The sequence below is a fragment of the Hemitrygon akajei genome, unplaced genomic scaffold (genome assembly GCF_048418815.1).
Source record: "Hemitrygon akajei unplaced genomic scaffold, sHemAka1.3 Scf000091, whole genome shotgun sequence".
NCBI classification, from domain to species: domain Eukaryota; kingdom Metazoa; phylum Chordata; class Chondrichthyes; order Myliobatiformes; family Dasyatidae; genus Hemitrygon; species Hemitrygon akajei.
In genome coordinates this window covers 2,960,311-2,978,746 of record NW_027331977.1, presented here as the reverse complement: position 1 = coordinate 2,978,746, position 18,436 = coordinate 2,960,311, and the positions used below count along the sequence as shown (strand labels likewise).

Below are 18,436 nucleotides of genomic sequence, written 5' to 3'. Positions count from 1 at the left end.
TACCAATGCCTTGTACAATTTTGACAATACATCCCAACTTCTGTACTCAATGCTCTGATTTATAAAGGCCAGCGATCCAAAAGCCTTCTTCACCACCCGATCTACATGAGACTCCACCTTCAGGGAACTATGCACTGTTATTCCTAGATCTCTCTGTCCCACTGCATTCCTCATGCCCTACCATTTACCCTGTATGTTCTATTTGGATTATTCCTGCCAAAATGTAGAACCTCACACTTCTCAGCATTAACCTCCATCTGCCAACGTTCAGCCCATTCTTCTAACCGGCATAAATCTCCCAGCAAGCTTTCAAAACCCACCTCATTATCCACAACACCTCCTACCTTAGTATCATCGGCATACTTACTAATCCAATTTACCACCCCATCATCCAGATCATTTATGTATATTACAACAACATTGGGCCCAAAACAGATCCCCGAGGCACCCCGCTAGTCACCGGCCTCCATCCCGATAAACAATTATCCACCACTACTCTCTGGCATCTCCCATCTAGCCACTGTTGAATCCATTTTATTACTCCAGCATTAATACCTAACGACTGAACCTTCTTAACTAACCTTCCATGTGGAACTTTGTCAAAGGCCTTGCTGAAGTCCATATAGACTACATCCACTGCCTTACCCTCGTCAACATTCCTCGTAACGTCTTCAAAAAATTCAATAAGGTTTGTCAAACATGACCTTCCACGCACAAATCCATGCTGGCTACTCCTAATCAGATCCTGTCTATCGAGATAATTATAAATACTGCCTCTAAGAATACTTTCCATTAATTTACCCACCACTGATGTCAAACTGACAGGTCTGTAATTGCTAGGCTTATTTCTAGAACCCTTTTAAAACAATGGAACCACATGAGCAATACGCAAATCCTCCGGCACAATCCCCGTTTCTAATGACATCTGAAGGATCTCCGTCAGAGCTCCTGCTATCTCTACACAAACTTCCCTCAAGGTCCTGGGGAATATCCTGTCAGGACCCTGAGATTTATCCACTTTTAAATTTCTTAAAAACGCCAGTACTTCCACCTCTTTAATTGGCATAGGTTCCATAACTTCCTTACTTGTTTCCCACACCTTACAGAAATCAATATCCTTCTCCTTAGTGAATACCGAAGAGAAGAAACCGTTCAAAATCTCTCCCATCTCCCTCGGCTCCACACATAGCTGACCACCCTGATTCTCTAAGGGACCAATTTTATCCCTCACTATCCTCTTGCTTTTAATATAACTGTAGAAACCTTTCGGATTTACTTCCACCTTATTTGCCAAACCAAACTCGTATCTTCTTTTAGCTTTTCTAATCTCTTTCTTAAGATTCCTATTACATTCTTTATATTCCTCGAGCAATTCCTTTACTCCATGCTGTCTATATCTATTGTAGACATCCCTCTTTTTCCGAACCAAGTTTCTAATATCCCTTGAAAACCATGGCGCTTTCAAACCTTTAACCTTTCCTTTCAACCTGACAGGAACGTAAAGATTCTGTACCCTCATAATTTCACCCTTAAATGACCTCCATTTCTCTATTACATCCTTCCCATAAAACAACTTGACCCAATCCACTCTCTCTAAATCCCTTCACATCTCCTCAAAGTTAGCCTTTCTCCAACCAAAAATCTCAAATCTAGGTCCAGTCCTGTCCTTCTCCATAACTATATTGAAGCTAATGCTATTGTGATCATTGGACCCGAAGTGCTCCCGAACACATAGATCTGTCAGCTGACCTATCGCATTCCCTAACAGGAGATCCAACACTGCCCCATCTCTAGTCGGTACTTCTATGTATTGTTGCAAAAAACTATCCTGCACACACTTCACAAACTCTAAACCATCCAGCCCTTTTACAGAATGAGCTTCCCAATCTATGTGTGGAAAATTAAAATCTCCCACAATCACCACCTTGTGTTTACTACAAATATCTGCTATCTCCTTACACATTTGCTCTTCCAACTCACGCTCCCCATTAGGTGGCCTATAATACACTCTTATCAGTGTTACTACACTTTTCCCATTCCTCAATTCCACCCAAATAGTCTCCCTTGAGGAGCTCTCTAATCTATCCTTCCAAAGCACCGCCATAAGATTGTCTCGGACAAGCAATGCAACACCTCCTCCTCTGGCCCCTCCTACTTTATCACACCTGAAGCAACTAAATCCAGGAATATTTAGTTGCCAATCACACCCTTCCTGCAACCATGTTTCACTAATAGCTACAACATCATAATTCCAGGTATCAATCAACGCATTCAGCTCATCCACCTTTCTTACAATGCTCCTAGCATTAAAATAGATACATTTAAGATACTCTCCACCTCCTCCTCTCTTTTCATCCCTAACATTGCATTCAAATTTATTATCCTTTTCTTTCTTCTCCTCTACATCTTCGGGCTGAGCGCATCCCTTCTCCATCCTGCCTTTCCTCCCTCACACACTGTCTACTTACTTGCTCTACTGGTGAACTAACCTCCTCTCCCATAGTTTCCTCAAATTGATTCCCCCCCCCCATCTTACTAGTTTAAAGTCTGCCCTGTAGCCCGAACAAATCTCCCCGCTAGGATATTGGTCCCACCAGGATTCAAGTGTAATCCATCCTTCTTGAACAGGTCACGCCTGCCCCAGAAGAGGTCCCAATGATCCAGAAACTTGAATCCCTGCCCCTGCTCCAATCCCTCAGCCACGCATTCAGCCTCCATCTAATTCCATTCCTACTCTCACTGTCGCGTTGCACAGGCAGTAATCCCGAGATTACTACCTTTGCGGTCCATCTTCTTTACTGCCTTCCTAACTCCCTATACTCTCGTTTCAGGACCTCTTCCCCTTTCCTACCTATGTCATTGGTACCTACATGTACCACGACCTCTGGCTCCTCACCCTCCCACTTCAGGATATCTTGGACGCGATCAGAAACGTCCCGAACCCTGGCACCAGGGAGGCAAACTACCATCCGGGACTCCCGATCACCTACACAGAACCACCTGTCTGAAACCCTCACTATCGGGTCCCCTATTACTGTGGTCCTCTTTCTTCTATCCCTACCCTTCTGAGCTACAGGGCCGTCCTCTGTGCCGGAGGCCCGGCCACTGTCACTTCCTCCAGGTAGGCTGTCCCCCCCAACAGTACTCAAACATGAGTACTTATTGTTTGTTTGGGTGTTCTCTGTTGCTCTGTCGAGAACAGCAGGCATGCCATTTAGGCTGTGGGGTGTGGGCCCGAACTGTCCGACAGCCCCCTGCGCACACTAAGGTGTATTGATTGTTAACGAAAAAGATCAATTTCACTTTATCTTTCCATGTATACCTGATAGTTAATTAACCTCGTATCCTAACTCGAGTCGGAGAGCTAAACTGCCAGTTGATCATGACCATCAAAGGTAGTAACGCTCGGGTTCATGAAACATTGATCAAACACTACTTCCCAAACACCCCAGCCATCTCCGCCAATATCCACAGAGCCGATAAATTGAAAATAACATATTAAAACTTTAATAGGTGTGCAAACGATGCCATAAATGTGGTCTTACAGAAAGTAACATGATATTGTCGATTTTCAGAGTAATATATTAAAAGATGAATTGTATTATCTCAGGGACGTAATCTAGGATGAATGAATTCACAAAAACTAGGGTTTATGGATAATGACAGTAAGGAAAGCTGAATAAAGCGGAAACGAATACTTGAGTTTCACAGGATAGTAACTGAGGTCATATCTTCACTCCTTGACTGACTATGTGCCAATTTACACATGGAAATGTAAATGTGACAAATCCGTTCATGAAACATTTTCCTTTTGATGTTTGGACTGGGCCTTATACATAATATGTATCTACGGATCACAGATTAAATAAGTAAACGATGGCCAATAAATTGAGGTCATAGATCTAGTTTTCACAAGAATATCCCTTTCAGTATCAAACTATGATGAACCTGGGGTTTGTTTTTTTTATTTTAAAATACACGGCATAATTATATAAGTACAAATTATACAAATACAAGCGCTTGAAGCCGCGATGACGAGCATCCGGACATTCCTGATTTAACATTTATTGAATCATGGTACAATTAACTGGTTGGTCTACGGTCTGTTGAAAGAACTTGGGAGGCCCGGAAATGGGGAAAAATAATAAATCCATGAATTTCAGGGGAGGACTCACAAAATCACGTTGCAGTGACCAACAGGATTGACCTCCAAACTCCCGCGTCTTGATCTGTAGTGGCGTTTCCTTGACTGCTACGCTAAGGTGGCGCATTACATAACAAAGTGGTTGGTAGATACCAGATAACATTACAGTCTGCAGTTGAGGTTTGAAGGAGATTGTCCATAAACTTGTGCATTTTTAATTTAACTTCTAGAGTTTCATGGCTATCATCATTCGTGTGTGTGTGTGTGTGTGTGTGTGTGTGTGTGTGTGTGTGTGTGTGTGTGTGTGTGTGTGTGTGTGTGTGTGTGTGTGTGTGTGTGTGTGTGTGTGTGTGTGTGTGTGTGTGTGTGTGTGTGCAGGCGTATGTGATCAGCTATAATTGTACTATATACTCCTCGCCGGACTTTTCGGCATCGATTGCGTATGCCTACTATATGCATTAGCAGTCAAGCTGTTCATCAAAAGAGCGATATGTGCTTATCCGAATATATAATTTCACGCAGTGAGATTCACACTCCGTTTGAAAATAGACAAATAGTTTTCGTTCATATGGTCACTCCGTTTGTTTTTTTTTCAAATAGCATCTTAGCCCTTCGTCTGTTTTCGAAAAGAAGTTGGTACTCTCTATTTCATCTAACTAAGCCATCACAGGATTGGACACCAAATTACCATAATTACACGAGCTATAGGAACACAGTTAAGGATCTAATTCAGAACTCACTCCGAATGATGTTCTTTAACCTCATCTTTCCGCAGTCTCGCTGTAACTTTTAACCTGCTTGCTATTCAATAGCTTATCATTTGCTGCCTAATTACACTCAATGTCTTGGAATCCACCGGTCTCCTGTAAAGTGTATTGCACTGAAATACAACTCTGCCTGGAGAAATGCACCCAAATTTTACTTACCCGTTAGTTTTGAGGCTGTGCCCTTGTATACTCGACTCTTTTGCTGACCAAAACATTCCCTACAGGTCAATTCTATTCAGGTACATCAGTATATAGCAGGTTTTAATGACATCTCACCTCATCCTTCGCAACACTTTTGAGTGCAGCCCCACAGACATCAAACTTTCTGAGCAGCTAATCATTTAATTTTTGAGTTCATTCTCGTGAACCTCCATTGGACGCTCTCTGTTACAGTTCTGGGCCCAAATGTCGTCACAATATTACAACAGTATACTGATGAACTCCCAATGAAGCCTCGTCAGTACACTTATTGGTCCGAAAGAACGACAATATGTGAACATATATTGAGTCAACATTTTGTGAGATTGTCCTTGCAGACCCCACTTTGTGAATTGCCTGCACTAACTTCTTCCTCTGGGACAGTTCAATCAGAGGGTCATGTGTCAGGCCGTGGTGGCGAGAGAGGTGTATCAAGTAATGTCTGTCAGGAAATTAATTTGGTACCTCTGTTTGCTGAAGGAGACGTTGATATGTACTTCCTACATTTTGGGTAAGTGGCTCAGAACAGGAAGTAGCCGTGGGTGAACTGGGCAGTATTGCTGCAAAGTGTGTTAAAAGGGAAGGCGCAGCAAGCATATTCTGCCTTGTCTGTGACTGAGTCGACTAATTATGATGCTGTGAAGGAGGCTGTGCTTAAGGTCTATGAAATGGTGCCATAAGCGTACCGACATAAGTTTCGGGGTTTGGGGAAGTCTGGGAAGCAGACATATGTAGAGTTTTCCCGTGGAAAGGCGAGGTACTTTGATCGGTAGTGTGCCTCGAAAGAGATGGACGACGACTACCACAAAGTGAGACAGCTGATGCTGATCGAGGAATTTAAAGAGTGTGTCCCGAGTGAGATACGGGCATACTTAGACGAGAAAGAGGTCGAGATTCTTTCCGCGGCCGCTTGGTTAGCGGATAAGTTTGCCCTGACTCACAAGTTTAAGTTTTTTTCCCGAGCAAGAGCTATCTGAAGAGTTACCGGGATAATCCGCCGAGTAGCTCAGGAAACAAGGCAGGAGCTAGAGACAGAGGGAAAGAGGAGGGGAAACCGACCAAAGATGAGTTTTCCAGTTTTACCTGTTACTACTGCAGGAAGCCTGGCCATGTGGCGTCTCTCTGTCTTATTCGGAAGAAAGAAATGAGAAAGGAGAAGGGGGAAAAAAATTAAAGATTGCTCATACAATGGCCTTAGGGGGACATCTTGGAGTTAGAAAGACAATGCACAAGATTATGAAATAATTTCATTGGCCGTGCATAATAAAGGATGTGCCGGTTTTTTTGTAAAACCTGTCACACATGTCAAGTGGTAGGGAAACCGAATCAGACTATCCCAAAACCGCCACTTCGTCCCATAACAGCTTTTGGCGAACCTTTCTCCAGGGTCATTATGCATTGTGTTGGCCCACTGCCAAAGACTGCAGGTGGGACCAATACTTGTTAACCATTATGTGCGCTGCCTCTAGGTTCCCAGAAAAAGTACCCTTCAGGAACCTCTAGGCTAAAGCAGTGGTGAAGGCACTTATTAAGTTCTACACGTTAGTGGGGTCTGCCTAAGGAGAGACAATCGGATCAGGGCAGTAATTTTACATCGGATGTATTTCAACAGTTAGTTTCGGAACTGGGAGCGAATTAAATTTTGTTCACGGCATACCATTCTCAATCCCAGGGAGCGATGGAGAGCTTACTCTTTACCCACAAAACCATGATTAAAACGTGCTGTATGGAAAACGAAAAACATTGGGATGAGAGAAACCTTTACTCCTATTTGCAATAAGAGATTCTATCCAGGATTCGTTGGAGCTCAGTCCGTTTGAGCTGATATGAAGCGCTGATATGAAAGAAAGGCGTGGGAGCGAGGTTGGAGATAAGGTTTTGGTTTCGCTTTCCTTGAATAATCACACTCTCCAAGCTAAATCTAGTGGATGTTACGAAACAATGAGGAAAATTGATGAGCTGAACTGTGTTATCAGGACACCTGGTAGTGGAAGGCCACTCAATTAGTGCATGTGAACCTAATCAAACCATATTTTGACTCTAAATCCATATCAATTGGGGTCACGAACAAACAAGACCCAGCTGCCAAGATTAGCCCAGAGATAACGGGGGAGTGTAATGAGCAGTGTCTTGTTTCAGCACCACTCAAGAATGCTAGTGTTTTGGAGAACACAGACAGCAAAATTAACCACCAGGAACCGAAGCAACAACAACAGATAAAGGAGCTGATTGGTAAACATTCAGATATATTCCCACACATATCGAGGCAATGTAGTATAGCTACACATGATGTCATTGTAGGGCAGGCTGATCCAGTGAACCAGCAACCTTACAGATGAATTTAGAACGTAGTAAAATAGTGGAAAAGGAAATCGAATATATGTTGACCAATGGTGTTATCAGGCATCCACCTCTGCGTGGGCTTCCCCGTGCGTGAAAGTTCCCAAGCCCAATGGTACAATGAGATTTTGCACAGATTATAGTAATGTCAAGGCAATAACCAAAACAGATGCTTACCTATTCCGAGAATAGATGACTGCATCGATAGGGTGGGGAAGACTAAGTACCTAATAAAAATTGACCTGCTAAAAGGATACTGGTGCGTTCCCGTAACCTATAGGGCTCGAGAGATATCGGCATTTGTCACCCCCTCGGGCTTGTACGAGCATAATGTGATGCCTTTCGGTAAGAAAAATGACCTTGGGACATTCCAACGTATGATAAACTCTGTGATTCAAGGATTGAAGAATACTGGGGCATATATTGACGATTTAGTAGTAAGGAAAGGCACGTGGGTGGAACACATTGTGACAGTGGAAAAATTATTTGACCGGCTTTCTAAAGCTAATCTGACAGTGAACCTTGCCAAGCGTGAGTTTGGTCACGCCAGGGTCACATATCTTGGTTACGTAGTTGGCCAGGGTCAACTGGCTCCTGTGAAAGGGAAAGTTCAGGCTATCGCTGCTATACCCATTCCAACGCGTAAGAGAGCCTCGACAAGGTTTTCAGGTATGGTGGGGTATTATCGAACATTTTGCAAGAACTTTGCGGATATTGCCCTTCCACTACCAAAACTGTTGAGAAAGAGTGAACGATTTGTGTGGGATGGGCGTTGCCAAGAGGCGTTTGGAGGGTTAACCGGTATCTTGTGTCACCATCCAGTGCTAAAGGCACCGGACTTCACTCAGCTATTCTCTCTAGTGGCGGACGCTAGCGATGAAGCTGCAGGGGCGGTGCTATTACAAGGGGGAGATGATGGTATTGAACATCCGGTGGCATACTTTTCCAAAAAGTTTAATGTGCACCAGAAATATAATTCGACAATTGAAAAAAATATTGCTGTCCCTCATTTTTGCATTACAACATTTCGAGGTTTACATCAGTGCCGCACAAAAGCCGTTAGTGCTGTACACTCACCGCAACCTGTTGGTGCTTTTAGATAAGAATAAAGATCGAAATCCGTGTTTATTAAACTGGTACCTGTGTTTATAGCAGTTTGATATCGAGATAAGTCACTTAAGGGGTACAGACAATGTCATTGCGGATTGCCTAACCCGCTGTTAAAAAAGAGGCCGATGAACTGTGTAATTGCTAAATTTACACTTTGTGAAGAAGAATGTAGTGCTTGGTGTGTAGAATCTATAAGTGAACAAAATTTTGCTCAAAGATCAAAATTTTCCCAACCGGGGAAGGTGTCACGCAGGTGAGAAACAGCCAGAAAATTCAGCAGCCTATTGAACAAGGAGGCAAATAAAAGAGAGAAAGGACTCTTATTTGGTTTTGATAACACTTTTAATTATGACCTTGAGAAAGAGAGTATGGCGCCAGCTGAGACACGAGCTGGGATGTCACCATGGTAACAGCTCAGAGCGGTTCAGCTGACGGACGGCTGGAATTTCGGATGGATATCAAAGTTGAGGCTTTTGTCTGATAACGGCAGAGGAGATACGACAAGGGAGAAGAGCGGAAGCTACCCGAGAAACCTACTGGTGGATTTTAAATCCACCACGAGGGTGGAGACCACTAAAGATTTATTTCGACCCGTGCTTACCAGTGTGGGTAAGAGCTTGCCTGTGGGAGTCTGCTGGTGGTGAACCTGTGCCGTGGGTTAGTAGACCTTTCCGTCTGTGCCTTTGTGGGGTCACACGAAGTGACCCTAAATACTTCGGAAGCAAGAACAACTAAAGTTGCCAAATTAAACAGCAACTCAATTAACTCTCTCTCCCCATCAATTTAACTCGACGCAGCACAAAGTGAACTGAACTGTTTAAACTTACGTGACACCATAAGACTGATATCTACCTCCGAGACTATTATTTTTTGTATCCGCACACACATTCACAGATATTATATTTATAAGATTTTCTGTTCAATGTCAGGGATATTTTCATACCAGTCAACGTCATCAACACTATCCATGTACCAAAGTTCGTCAAAATGCCAGATATAATGCAGAATCTTCGCTCACTAAAAGAGAAGACAAGCAGCATCCTTTACAATCTACACAAATTTCAGCTTTGTCTATCAATAGAATTGAAATATTTTTCCTCACTGACATATATTTTATCCTTCGGTTTTGCGTAAGTCTATATATTCCGGCTTCCGAACCCTTGCAAATACAAATAAGCGGTCAATGCAGTCAAAGAAACAGTTATCAACGCACACTTATTCTCGCGGTACGATATGTCGCCTCATCCTTGAGATTCATTTGATAGAAAGTTTCAGATCAATAAATAAATACAATGTAATTTAATTAAAAAAATACATATAAACAATGTCCTAAGAGAAACATTGATAAGACGCAAAAGTGGGCTGAGATGTGGCAAATGGAGTTCAACACGGGGAAGTGTGAGGAGGTGCACTTTGGAAGGACAAAATCCAAGGCAGAGTACAAAGTAAATGGCAGGATACTTGGTCATGTGGAGGAGCAGAAGGCTCTAGAGATAAATGTCCACAGATCCCTGAAAGGTGCCTCACAGATAAATAGGCTAGTTAAGAAAGCTTATGGGGTGCTAGCTTTTATAAGTCGAGGGATAGACTTTTCGAGACGCGGAGTAATGATGTAGTTCAAAAACTCTGGTTAGGACACACTTGGACTACTGTGTGCAGTTCTGGTTGCCTCATATAGGAAGGATGTGGAAGCATTGAAAAGGGTACAGAAGAGTTTTACCAGGATGCTGCCTGGTTTAGAGAGTATGGATTATGATCAGAGATTAAGGGAGCTAGGGCTTTACTGTTCGGAGAGAAGGAGGATGAGAGGAGACATGATAGAGGTATACAATATATTAAGAGGAATAGATAGAGTGGACAGCCAGCGCCTCTTCCCCAGGGCACCACTGCTCAATACAAGAGGACATGGCTTTAAGTGAAGGCTTGGGAAGTTAAAAGGGGGTTATTAGATTTTTTTTCACTCAGAGAGTGGTTGCTGCGTAGAATGCACTGCCTGAGGCAGTGGTGGAAGCAGATACACCAGTGAAATTTAAGAGACTACTCGACACGTATATGGGAGGCCGTTTTTAAGGTTCAGCACAACATTGTGGGCTGAAAGTCGTGTACTGTTCTATGTTCTATGTTTTAAAGAATATAAAAAAATGTTGGAAATAGATATAGAAGCACATAAACATAGAAACATAGAAATATAGAAACACTGAAACGTAGAAAGCCTACAACACGTTACGGACACTTCGGCCCACAAAGTTGTGCCAAACATGTCCTTACCGAAAAAAAAGACTACCTTGGGATGCCCATAGCTCTCTATTTTGCTAAGTTCCATGTGCAGTATTTGTCCAGGTGTCTCTTAAAGGATCCTATCGTTCCCGCCTCCACAGGCGTCGTCGGCAGCCTATTCCACGCACGCACCACTCTCTGAGTAAAAAAAAACAACTTACCCCTGGCATCTCCTCCGTCGCAAGCACCTTAATCGTGTGCCCTCTTGTGGCAGATATTTCAGCCCTAGTGTAAAGCCTCTGACTATCCACACATTCATCTCCTTGCACATCTCTGTCAGGTCACCTCTCATACTCCGTAGCTCCAAGCAGAGTTTACTCAACCTGTTCTCATAAGGCATTCTCTCCAATCAAGGCATCATCTTTGTAAATCTCCTCAGGACCATTTCTACAGTTTCCACGTTCATTCAGTAGTGAGGCGACCTGAACTGAGCACCGTACTCCAAGGGGGTCTGCTCAGTATCCTGTATAACCGCAACATTACCCCTCGGCTCTTGAACTCAATCCCACGGTTGATGAATTCGATTGCACAGAGTCAACCGGCGCAGCAGTTTTGAGTGTCTTTAGACTCGCACCCCAAAATCTCTCTGATCCTCCAGACCCCCAAGAGTCTTACCAGTAATGCTATATTCTGTCATCATATTTGACCTACCAAAATGAACCCACAGAGACCCCGTAGACTAGCCCTACATCAATTCCTCCTTTTCTTCAGCCGTGACATCTCTGATCAGCAGTACCACACCACCAGCTCATTTTTCCCTCCCTCCCTGTCTGTTCTGAAACATCTAAAGCCTGGTACTTGAACCAGCCATTCCTGCCACTGCACATCGACAAAAGCATAGATCTCAGTGAAGGCAAATTGTGCAAATAATAGAGAATTTACACTGAGAACACACACTGTAGACTCATGGGATGTGGATTCCTTGACAGACAGATTGTATGCAGTGGAAGCAATTCAGCGTTATGATGAGTGAAGTTATCCATGATGGTTCAGAACAAGATGGTTGTTGGGTCGTAACTCATACTGAATCTGGTGGTATGCTATGTTGGACATCTGCATGTCCTTCAGGATGGTAGTAACGGGAGGAAAGCATGCAATTAATGGTGATAGAACTTGATGAATGATGATACTTCCCTAGTGCAGCGCTCCATGAAAATACGCTCTACTTTGCATCCATAAAAGTTTGCCAACGGTATAGGTGACCTGCCAGTATAAGCAAATTCTAACGCAATGAAGGTCCTACCGTGATGTGTGTTCAATGGAATCTCCCTTCTGATCGCAGGACAGATCCTCTAACATTGCAACGGCAAGGAATTTAAAGTGACTGAACTTTTTTCCATGCATAAACCGTAACGTTGTGCAAAATGTTTCAATTCTTGAATGAAGAAGGAGGTGCTACGAATGTTATTTATTCGAAAGGCCTTTCGAAAGCTCTCCTATTTAATCGAGGCAGATCCTCGATGGTGCAATGCTTAATCATACAATGGCTGACTTTTCTCTCTGAAATTTCAGGCAGAAGTATGAGGAGCCAAAATTACTGCAGGGCTTAGTGACAGCATGGTGATTGTCTGGAGGACAGAGAGCAAAATGCTTACCGCACGTCACTGAGAGGATTTCTTCTTCGTAGCCGAAGCGGACGGGACGATCATAAACGTTCAGTATGACGTTTATCGCCGTTAAATTGCTTTATGTCTTCTCGCTCTTACCTGCAGGCCCTGAATTGGAAAAATTGAAAATTAAGGCAGAAGTCGACGAGGTCTGTAGAAGGGCAGAGTTATCTCCTCAGGGACCTCAAGGTGACTTCCAAACAATTGCTACTGATTTCGTTTGGAGATTGAGGCGAAGAAAATCAATATCTCAGGAGCAACGAAAGGTAAATTACAACCAAATAATTCAGCTTCCACGTTTTTCTACAACTTTTACCCATAAGAAAGAATTGTGTTCATACTATTTTACCTTCAATAAGTGTAGCTAAAAGCGCTGTTTCAAGACTTGTATTTATCTCACTCTACCTGCGGTTTACATCGAAAGCTCGCCAAAGGCAGCTGCGGTTGGGTAACTCTGCTGATATTCCTCGGGGTTATGTGAATACAGAACAAGATCACATTAATATATGTACTATTTGCATTATTTATCCAGATATTTCACGAGGAGATCATTTCAAAAAATGATCCTCGCCAATCCGTTTGTGACATTATCAGCACAACAGAAAGTGAAGAAGTCAGACAAGAGTGGAAAGCAGTTTTGGAATCTGAGAACACAGATCAAGATCCAAAAGCAAACTTGAGCGAAATTACACGAGCAGGTATTGTGTAGTCCTGGCTCATCGTGTTATATCTAAAATAGAAAGATTGATAACATATACAGTGCTATGCGTACAGCATCAGTGAAGATGTAGAATACCAGAGCGTCATTGTTCGTTATAGGCGAAACAGAACTGTCATTTTTCCTAGTCCCATCAACCTGCAACTGAAACATCGTCTCCCATTGGAGTGCCTGCCTCCAGAGAAACAAACACAATTTAAACAACCTTTCCTCATAGCACAATGCCCTCTAACTTATGTAATATCCACGGATCCCTAATCTGCACGCCTTTCAGAATTTCCGAACGATTGGCTATCAGGGCCAAGAAAACAAAAGGTTTGGATAGCGTAACCACCACTGGGATTGAATCAGCTCCACATCCAACGCATCACCTAACCCCACCAGATTGCTCTGTAAACCAAAATTTTATAAAATAGTATTAACATATCGTGTTGGTGTACCAACGAGAGGAGTAGACACTCCTCACCTAAAACATAATAAATTAACAGGAGAATAGCCAGTATCACGGATTGATTTTGAATTGGTGATTTTCAGTCACTTGAAGATGATAATTTTTCACCTCCTCATCGAACATAACCTGACGTCAAATTCTATGTTCCGTTTAGAGGTTAAAGAAACCTGTGACACAGATCAGGAAAGAACTCGTGAGACACCAAAAGAAAATGTCCAAAACCGGATGGACCGCAGCCGATCGGGAACTCTACCCCTCACGCTACGGAAACCCCAATCCATATCTGGGAAATTAAAATCTCCCAACCCTGTTATTGTTACACCTTTACAGGATCTGCCTCGCTATCTTCTCCTCGATGTCCTTGTTACTCTTGGTTGACTATATAATACACCCAGTAGTGTTATTGAACCATTCCTATTTCTAAACTCCACCCACAGAGAATCGGTAGACATCCCATACATGAGTTCCCTCTTTTCTTCAGCCGTGAGACTATCTCTGAACAGCAATGCCACACACCCATCTCTTTTCCTTCCCTCCCTGTCCTTTCCGAAACATCTAAAGACTGGCACTTGAAACAGCCATTCCTGCCTCTGCACGATGGAAGTCTCAGTAACGGACACAAAATCCTAGATCCAAGTGAAGGCAAATTACGCAAATAATAGAGAATTTACTCTGAGAACACACACTGCGAACTCATAGGTGTTGGCTTCCTTGACAGAGAGATTGTATGCAGTGGAAGCAATTCAGCGTTATGATGAGTGAAGTTATCCATGATGGTTCAGGACATGATGGTTGCAGGGTAGTAACTCTTACTGAATCTAGTGGTACGCTTTCTTGGACATACACATGTCCTTCCCGATGTTCGTAACACGAAGAATGCCTGTAATGAATGGTGTCCGAACTTGTTGAATGACGATACTTCTCTATGACAGCGCTCCATGTAAAGACACTCCACCTTGCATTCATTAAAGTTTGCCAACGCTATAAATGACATGACAGTCTATGCAAACTTCGAATGCAGTAGAGGTCCTACCGAGATGCCTATGCAGTGGAATCTCCCTGCTGATCCCAGGACTTACCCTCTAATCTTGCAACGGCAAGGAATTTAATGTGACTGACACTCTCAATGTCTAAATCGTAAAGCTGTGCAAAACTGTTTCAAATCTTGAATGAGGTAGGAGATGCAAGGAATGTTATTTATTCCAAAGTCCTTTCGAAAGCTCTCCTATTTAATCGAGGCAGCACTCCGATGGTTTAAGACTTAGTCGTAAAGTTGCTGACGTTTCTCTCTTAAACTACTGGCAGACGTATGTGGAGCCAAAATTACTGCAGGGCTTAGTGACAGCACGGTGATCATCTGGAGGACGGAGAGCGAAATGCTTCGCGCACGTCACGGAGAGGATTTCTTCGAATATCAGCTTCGTAGCCGACGTGGACGGGACAATCATAATGAGTCAGGATGAAGTTTATCGCAGTGATATTGCTTTATTTCTTCTCTCTCTTACCTGCAGACCCTGCTTTGAAAAAGTTGGGAATTAATACAGATGTCAACAAGCTATATAGAATGACAGAGTTATCTCCACAAGGATTTCAAGGTGACTTCAAAACAACTGTTATGGATTTCGTTCGGAAATTGGCGCGAGAAAAAGCAATATCCGCGGACCAGAGCAAGGTAAAATACAACCAAGTAATTCAGTCTCCATGTTTTTCTGCAACTTTTACACATCAGAAGCAATTTTATTCATACTATTTTACCTTCAATATGTGTTGCTGAAAGCGCTGTTTGATGACTTGTATTTATCTCACTCTACCTTCGGTTTACATTGAAACTCGCCAAAGGCAGCAGCGGTTGGGTAACTTTGCTGATATTCCTCGGGGTTATGTGAATACAGAACAAGATCACATTAATATATGTACTATTTGCATTATTTATCCAGAGATTTCTCCAGGAGATCATTTCAAAAAATGATACTTGCCAAACCCTTTGTGACATTATCAGCACAACAGAGAATAAAGAAGTCATACAACTGTGGAAATCATTTTTGAAATTTTCGGAGACAGATCAAGATCTAAAAGCAAACGAGTGAAATTCCACCAGCAGGTATTGCGTAGTATGGCTCATAGTATTAAGAATAACATTGAAAGATAGTTAAATTATTCAGTGCTATGTGTATAACATCATTGAAGATGTAGAATCCCAGAGCGGCATGGTTCGATATAAGCCAAACAGAACTGTCATTTTTTCCTAGTCCATCAAACTGCAACTGAAATTTCGTCTCCCTTGAGAGTGCCTGCCTCCAGAGAAACAAACACAATTTAAACAATCCCTTCTCATAACACAAACATTTCATCTTAGCAATATCCACGGATCCCTGATCTGCACGCCCTTCAAAATTTCCTTACGTTTCATGTTAAGGGCCGAGATAAAAAAGATTAGGTAGCCTCACCACCACTGGGATTGAATCAGCTAAGCACCCCGCCCCCCAAGATTATTCTGTCAACCAAATTTTAGAAAATCAATTTATCATAATGAACTGAGGTTCCACTGGGTGGAGTGAATACTCCTCACGTAAATCATACTAAATTAGTCAGTATCACGGAATAGTCAGAATCACGGATTGATTTTGAATGGGTGATTTCAGTCACTTGAAAATGATAATAATTATTCATCTCCTCGTCGAACATAACCTGACGTGAAATTCTATGCTCGGCTTAGAGGTAAAAAAAAAACCCCTGGCACAGATCAGGAAAGAACTCGGGAGACACCAAAAGAAAATGTCCAAAACCGGAGGGACCGCAGCCGATCGGGAACTCTACCCCTCACTCTAGGGAAACACCAATCCATATCCGGGAAATTAAAATCTCCCAACCATGTTATTGTTTCACTTTTGCAGGATCTGCCTCACTATCTTCTCCTCGATGTCTCTGTTACACTTGGTTGACTGTATAATACACCCAGTAGTGTTATTGAACCATTCCTATTTCTAAATTCCACCCACAGAGAATCGGTAGACATCCCATACATGAATTCCCTCTTTTCTTCAGGCGTGACACTAACTCTGAACAGCAATACCACGCACCCATCTCTTCTCCCTCCTCCCTGTCCTTTGTGAAAAATCTAGAATACTCCAAGAATACGCTGAAAAAAACAAATTTTAGAAAATAATATTAACATAACAAACTGGTGTTCCACAGGGAGGAGTGTACAGTCCTCACGTAAATCATATTAAATTAACAGGGGACTACTCAGTAGTACAGAGTGATTTTGAATGAGTGATTTTCAGTCACTTGAAAATTAAAATTTGATGTAAATTACCTTTTCGATTTAGAGTTTAAAGAAACATCTGGCACAGATGAGTAATGAACTCGGGAAGCACCAAAAGAAAATGACCAACACCAGAGGCACCGCAGCCAATCGGGAAACTAAACCCCTCACGCTAGGCAGATACCAATCAATTTCTGGGAAATTTAAATCTCCCAACCCTATTATTCTTACACCTTTGCAGAATCTGCCACCCTATCTGCACTTCAATGCCCCTGTTACTCTTGGCTGTCAATGTAAAACACCCAGTAGAGTTATTGTCCCATTCCTATTCCTAAACTCCACCCACAGAGATTCCGTAAACAACCCCAACATGAATTCCTCCGTGACGCTACCTCTGATCAGCAGTGCCACACAGCCATCTCTTTTCCCTCCCTCCCTGTTCCTTCTGAAACATCTAAAGCCTGGCAATTGAAACAATCATTCCTATATAACCACATAACCATATATCAATTACAACATGGTTCTGGTCCGTGCAGAACGTTTACTCTCACCTAGTCCCACCTTCCTGCACTCAGCCCATTACCCTCCATTCCTTTCCTGTCCATATACCTATCCAATTTTACTTTATATGACAATATCGAACCTGCCTCTTCCACTTCTACGGGAAGCCCGTTCCACACAGCTACCACACTGTAAGTAAAGAAGTTCCCCCTCGTGTTACCCTTAAAATTTTGCCCCCTTACTCTCAACTCATGTCCCCTTGTTCGACTCGCCCATTCTCTCAATGGAAAAAGCCTATCAACGTCAACTCTATCTAACCCCCTTATAATTTTAAATACATCTATCGAGTCCCCCCTCAACCTTCTACGCTCCAAAGAATAAAGACCTAATTTGTTCAAACGTTCTCTCTAACTCAGGTTCTGAAACCCAGTTAACATTCTAGTAAAACTCATTTGTACTCTCTCAGTGAACAATACCTGACGTGAAATTACATTTTCACTTTAGAGTTTAAAGAAACCTCGGGCACAGGTCAGGAAAGAACTCTGGAGGCACCAAAAGAAAATGACCAACTGTATTGTAGGAAAAGACTGTGGGACTTGAGAGGTTAATGGGTTGCTATAAGCTCCCACTGAGCAGGTGGTATTTGGTGGGGTAGTGGGCTGTTAATGTAGCAGAATGGATGGCGTCGGGCCAGGAAATGGAACAATGCAATCGGTCCCAGCTCGTCAACCGCAACGCGTCCTATATTGTCCTGTGGTAACTGTACCATGTAGGCATGTAGAGGCAAAACAGGATGTCCTTGTACCGTGTAGGCATGTAGGGGCATTGTACAGGACGTTATTATGTCATTGTTTTAAGAAGATATTAATTGCTCCCATTGTTCTAAGGGGATATAGAAAGGGGCCAGGGGCTGTGAGGTGAGAAGCAGGAGAGAGAGAGAGAAGAGAAGCAGAGGAGAGGAGAGAGAGAGAAGACAAGCAGGTAGACAGAGAGAGGACGACATGCAGTCCGTGGAGAAGGACAACAACTAGCAAGACCAGAAGGAACCCCAGGTGGGG

The 18,436-nt window shown here is 42.8% G+C and overlaps 1 long non-coding RNA gene across 1 annotated transcript; it reads left to right on the top strand.

The window, feature by feature from the left end:
- Positions 1-12,979: 12,979 nt before the first annotated feature.
- LOC140722849 (uncharacterized) lies at positions 12,980-17,948 on the top strand. The gene is made up of 4 exons (XR_012097760.1): positions 12,980-13,141; positions 15,124-15,284; positions 15,550-15,713; positions 17,883-17,948. It is a non-coding gene; the product is annotated as an uncharacterized lncRNA (long non-coding RNA).
- The last annotated feature ends 488 nt before the right edge of the window (positions 17,949-18,436 follow it).